Genomic DNA, 6,964 nt, shown 5'->3' on the forward strand with positions numbered 1-6,964 from the left:
TTTTGAATTACTAAGTCGGTTTTTGTATATGACGTATTTTTATTAATACGTTGATTTTTAATATGTTAAAAATACATAGCAATTTTTTGTGACATGTGACATATTGACAAATTGACAAAAATAAAATGGATCCCATTTTACATATATGTACCGAAATTAGGGGAGGATTAAGGATAATATTGTGTTTATTATTTGAGTGGTAAACATGATGATTACCCTAGTCACTAGCTATGCAACCCTAGTTTACATTGTGAAGATAAACAAGTGCATGCATTGGCTCCCTCCACCCCCTTACTCCACCCGGTTTTTAGAGAGGAAAACCACTTTGGTTTTTCCTCTCAATTTTACCTAAATACACAATAATGTTATTGTTGTTCATTTACTCATTCATTCATCTAAAATTAGAGTTTTAGAGAGATAAAAAGCTTCCTTCTTCCTCTCCCATAAAACCGAAAATATTAAGTGTCTTATAATATTTTTGGGTCAATTTTTACAAGATTAATATTGTACTAGTATTTATAATATTAATTTTAATTAAGTGTGTGCCTTGGGTATAAAGCTTTGGGAGAGATCCTATACTTGGATCTTAGTTCTTCCACTAAGGAAAGCAGAAGAACAAGAGAGAAAGGTGATCTCTCTTGTGCCCATTTGAACCAAAAATCCAATGTAAGAATGGATGTTTCTTCTTTATTTTGTTTATTTGTTTGCATGCATAAGATCATTAGTTAATTTTATGACAAATTAAATTAAAACATATATGAATATGTTAAGTATATAGATCTACTTTTCCTTCATGGTCATCTTCATTCAACCCTTAGTTTGGGAACACAAAGTGAGGTTGCGCCCAAGAATGCCTAGGACCATTAGGATTGATAAACCCTTGTTGCGCTATATGGCAATATTGAGGATAAAGGACCAAATAGTTGTCTTGTTGCCCTTGGTGGATCCTAAAATCCATGTTGCTCATCATAACCATCAAGATATCCATGGCCGATGGCGGGGTGCCGGGAGGAGAAGGAGGAGGTGAGTAGGGTCGGTAGACATGGGGGTGTGGAGGTATCTCCGCATAAGAGGGCCGAACACCATGAAGGAACGGTGGAAATCCAAGGCTTGGACCTTGGGATGGTGTTGGTGCATGGGAAGGAGTAGAAGGTGCCTCTTCACGTCTCCTAGGTGGTGGAGCCACAATCCTCTCAATGGGGAGGAGGTAGCTCGGCATAGGTGCAAGATAGCTCGACCTAGGCATAGTAGGAGGAAGGTCCCAACAAGGAAGGGTGAATGTAGTGCTCCCCTTTGTGAGCCAATCAATGTTTCCCAAATCATTATACTTGCACCACTTGTGATGCCTAAAGATAGCCTTCTCATGAAGCAAAGTATCTCCGGGTAAAGCCACATACCTCTCATCATCATTAAACCCTGGACATAAAACATTGGCCATCCTAGTCACAAGACCACCCATCACAATTCCCTTTGACTTTGTCGCACCCTTTGCTAGATTTCGAAACCGGACAAGTAATTCAAGTGCGGGATTAAAGTTGTATTTTGGCAAACCTTGGACATTCAAATATGACTCGAGAAAAGTCATGTCAAGTTGACTCATACTTTCCGTGTCACTCCTACCAATGATAGTCCCCGCTATGAATTGATGCCACACTCTAATAACTGGGTGATGAATGTAAAAGGCATGACACCTCTTAAAACCATTTAATTCCATCCCGGTGATTTCTATCCACAAGTGTGACTCCGTTAACCCCGCGGGTTTCTCAAGGTCGGTCTCGGGTATCACAAGTCCAAAAATTTCACCAAAGGTACCTAAATGTATTTGGTGGGTCTCATTACACAACCTAAATTCCAAAGACACCCTATATCTTTCTCCTTCAAAGACTTTGAGACTTCACAAGAATTCTAAGGTGAGGCTAAGATAAGTTTCCTCATGCATATTAAATAAAGTCTCAAGACCCATTCCTCTAAAGAAGGACTCGGTTTGTCCTTCAATACCAAGCTTATCCAAAATTTGACGACAAATGAAACGGGTAGGTTCGAATTCCTTACCTAGTAGTTTCACAAATCGCCTCCTATGCTCATTTTTGATGAATACTACCTCCGGGAAATCATCAAGTTGCCCAATATCCGGTACTAACTCCTCTTCTTGCATTTGGAACTCTGGTGGAGAATTAGAGTTACTTCCTTTTCTCCTCTTCGATCCCTATTAGTAGTAGTCTTACTCTTGCCCCAAAATCTCATTGTTGTAGTCTTAAAATCCACCAAGTATCACTACTCAAGAATGCTTCAAATCTTCACAAAAAAGAGCCAAACAACCTTGAAGATGACTTATTAGAAGACTAGAAGCATTGAAGTGATGCAAATGGGTGATTTTGAGTATGTAGAAGGTTTGAAGTTGGTTTTTATTGTATTTAAATGGATTAGAATGATTTTTAGAGTAATTTGATGGTGATTTGGTTGGATTTGATGGACATCTGAGTGATTTTTGTGAGTTGGGGTTGAGCTTGAAGGTAGAAGATGAAGATGGTAGGTGAGATTTGAGTGTAGAGTAAAGTTGTGGCTGAAATGAAGAGCATACACGGGTTAGTAGCTGAACACAGGTGGGTTAGAAGTGATCTGCCTGGATTCTTGAACATATTCTGCAAACTTAAGCTGAACTCGCTCGGGTTAGAAATGATACGCTCGGGTTGGCATTGGACTCGCTTGGGTTGATATGAACCCGCGCGGGTAAGGAGCTGGGATGCGGGTTTTCTTCAGAATCCGCGCAGATTCATGGTCAAAGAGCTTTTTCTTTTTTTTTCTTATCTTTCAATCCGCGCGGGTTGGACTCGGGATGCGCAGGTTTCGAGAAATTTCGACCCAACACCTTTTTAATGATAACAAAGGTGCACACAAGCCCAAATTTTCCATTTTCTTCATTTCTTTACATTTGCTACCTCCCCAATTTCATCAATTTCCTTCAAAAAGCTCAATTAAAAATATGAGATCCCTCCCTTTCATCTCTCATGCAATTTATCAAATGAATGAATGCAAAATTATACTAAATGCCTATATACAAATTAATGGTTATTGAGGAACTCCATCAAACCAAAGATTATTAATTAACAATTTCATAGAAAATTATCACTAGCACTCAAAGCACATAGAAGTCGGTCAAATTATTAGGAGTGAGATATAAATAGGCATAGATAACAACACAAGATTATGCAATGAAATAATGCCCAAGTAATAGACCGAACAAGCATGTTAAGAATACTATGACAAAAATCATAAGAGATGTGATGGATGGTAGGAACATGAAATGGGTAGTTGGTTGGCAATTCACTCAACTCTTCCTCCAAATAGTCAAAATCACCACATTCAATGCAAGTACTCTCATTATCATCTAAGGTGATTTCAAGGGTGTCTATTTGCGGTTCCCAAATGTACTCATATTCTTCACCCCAACAAGGTCTATTATCAAAGGGGTTGTCATAACAAGGCTCACCAAGCTCAACATAATTGTCTCCCTCTAAAATGTCATCCTCAAAGGGTGAGTTTTCACTCAAGCTCTCATCCATCTCACTCTCACTTTGCCCATAATCATCAAGTTCCATGGAAGTTGGGTTCATTGATACACAAGAAAAGTAGGATGACGGTATCCAAGCATTGGTTTCACAATCAAGAATGTATTCCTCCTCATAATCACTCTCTTCATCTATCACTCCATCTTCCCAAGGAGGGGAAAATTTGTGGGCATAGTAGGTTGGCTCAAGGTTATAGGAAGGTTATCGCTTCCATACCTTCCTTGGCACTCTCAAAGATATCATGTACAATTTGCTTAAGACAATGGATGGTCATGAACTCAACAAATTCCCAAAATTCCTTACAACTCATCTCACAAATCCCACCACCACTCAAGTGAAATGCCAAGTTGCGGGTTTCAAAGTCCATGCCATTATAAACAACACAACATGCTTCATAATTTGAAAGAGTAAAACCATGATGCCAAGCATGAGTCATATAATCTTCAAATCTTGTAATATACTTATCAAAAGACTCATTTTCATATTGCCAAAAGGTGAATGTAGACATGTTGATCAAATAAAATAAAACAAGTACAATAAAACTCAAGAAAAAGAAGCACAACTAAAACTAGACAAAAGAACGATTCAAATACACAACACCGTCTCCGGCAACGGCGCCATTTTGATGTAGCGGGTCGTTGTCCGCCATCAAACACATTTATACCCAACTAATAGCATAGCAAGCAAGTCGGGGTCGATCCATGGGACGGGGGTACTCAAATTTTTCAATCTAATTATAGTTGTGCTAAGGGTTGTCACAATTGAAATGGGTTGATGATTCTAACCTAATAAAAGCAATGGAAAGTAAGCAAGTAACAAAAGGAAGGATGTAAACAAATGACAAAAAATGCTAGGATATCATGGGTTCATAGGGGATTCATGGGAGTTGATCATACAAACATGTTCTCAATTAGATGCAAGCACTTATTGTTGTGATGGGATCGAGTTGGTGTATAAGCTTTCAATCCCTAAGAAGGTTTGGGTCCCGGAGCCGAATCGATTATATTGTACAACACCTACAAGTCGACTTAATCCTTCCTATTCAACATTTTGCATGGTCTAATAAGGCTCGAGTTGGTTTATATGCTTACAAGCCTCATTGAAAAGATAGGTGATGGATAAAAAAATTCAAGGATTCATAGGCTCGCATTTCATCAAACATAACATGTGCATAAGTTAAAATCACAACAAGCAAGCAAATAAATTATGAAAACATATTACATTACGCATGAATCATTCCCCATGTTTGTTTCCCCTCATTCCCCATTAATACTAGCTAGAAGACTACTCACTCATTATCAAGTTCAACATGCTAATAAGGTTGTCAATCATATTAACAAAGCAAAACATGATGACTAAATGAAAGTGATTAACAATAATTAAACAAGGGTAAAGAGAATTATATCTATGAAGATGATTCCAAATAATAAAGTAAAGAATAATAGAAGAAAACTTGATTGATTGACGAAGAGTTATCAATTCTCCAATAATAACCCAATAATCTTCAATTACCCAATAATAAACTTGAATTACTCAATAATAAGCTTGTACAATTATTAAGGAAAGATTAATGTGTAAAGGATAATCTATTCTAATCTACTCCTAATCTAATCTAAAAACTTGGTCATTAGCTAGGTAATACAATGGGGTATATATATTGGTACATCATTAGGTTAAGCAAGGGTAGATTAGTAAATAATAATGCTAAGTGTTGAGTAGGGAAATGCAAGTCCCGAGGGAAATGCGCGGATCACGTTGCAAGGAAAAGCATTCTGTCCAAAAATATGCTCGTCCCGAGCGAAAAACGCGCAACATGAGCCTCAACCAGAGCGGGTTGAGCTGTATCCCGCTCTTCTTGAGCTTGACCCGCGCGGGTTGAGCTGCTGTTTCCCTTTTTCTTGATTTTAAGCCTATGATGCTTCTATATACTCTTGAGTCCTACTTCCTTGGTCATCATTCTTGCCTCCTCTTCATACTTAGTACATCCAAGATCGTCAAGAAGCTTCCGAATAAGCGCGAGCGACGGGAATTCCGCCTCATTATCTCCTTTCCTATAAGACATATAAAATGCATTAGGAAAGCAAAATAGAAAGGATTTGATGGATAAAATGGCCATGAAATGTTATAATAGTATGTAAAATAGGTTCAATTAAGGGACTAAATGTGCGCAATTAAGAGTCACATCAGAGGGGCAAACAAGTTAAGCTCGGGCGAGAGGTAACCTTTATTAAGTGGTAACTTACGTGAACAGGATTGACTTGTTGGATGTGATTATGGGTCTATGATGTGTATAAATGTTTGTGTGAGTTTCTGACCTCACGAGAAGTGGTATTGTGTGATAGTTATAAAGTTGTTATCTGAATGTTCAGTAATATATGTTGGGTACGGTAACCTAATGGAATGATATTCAAAAAGTATTAATTTGAGTGATCTGGCATGGCTAATTATACTTGTAAGTGTATTCACGATATATGTTTATTCTGTGATATGGTAGGGGATGATATTCATGAGGTTCTTATCTATTTATTCCATATAATATGTTGCGTTGTGATCTAGTAAAGTGGGTTTGAGTAAGTTTTCTTGTCCGGGAAGTTATACTGAGTCAGTGTTTATGAGATTGTGTAAGTTGCTATGTCTATCGATGTGGTAGTGGTGCCTCGGGTGGTGATCCAGGCACGGTACTTCGTGTTGTGATGCAGGTATTTTCGCGCTGCGGTGCGGCTGTTGGTGGCGGTGTTGCGATGCCGTCACCGGTTGTGGTGGAGTAGACGATATGATTATGATACGAGTTTTCGAAACTACATACCAGCTATACATAGATTGTTGTCTTGTTTGCTGATGCTTCTTGTGAGTTTCAGTTTGTACAGATAGATGGTTGTTTTGTTTATTGATGTTTCTTACCAATTTCAGTTTGGGAGTGAGGGTAGAGTATGATATGGAAGAGAGTTGTGTATGTTTTCTTTGTTGTCATGGTATAGTGATATCTTGTTGATGGGACACAGTTGCGAGAGGTTTTTGGAGTACTTGTAATCTTCTTTTAGAGGAGGCATTGGTTGACATAGTAATGACAAGTGATTTGTGGAACATGTGTTGTACTGATCTGGACGTTGCTGGTGGTTCATAGTCAGATATTGGGACATTGATTATAGGGTGTTGGGATTAGTGTCATGTTAAGTTATGTATGAGTTTTGCGGTAATGAAAGAAAAGAACTTGAGGATCTAGTGTGAGTGTGCGTAACAAGTGTGGATCGTGAGTTATGCTTTTCGCGATAGGTGTTTTATATAGAGAGGTATGTCGCGTTGCGGTAATGTGGAAGAGTTGGAGTGTTGGTTATGCTAAGGATTTTGTGGTATTGGTTAGATGGTGTGCATAATGAATTGAGGTATGAGAATTG

Source organism: Silene latifolia, chromosome 10 (genome assembly GCF_048544455.1).
Source record: "Silene latifolia isolate original U9 population chromosome 10, ASM4854445v1, whole genome shotgun sequence".
Classification (NCBI taxonomy): domain Eukaryota; kingdom Viridiplantae; phylum Streptophyta; class Magnoliopsida; order Caryophyllales; family Caryophyllaceae; genus Silene; species Silene latifolia.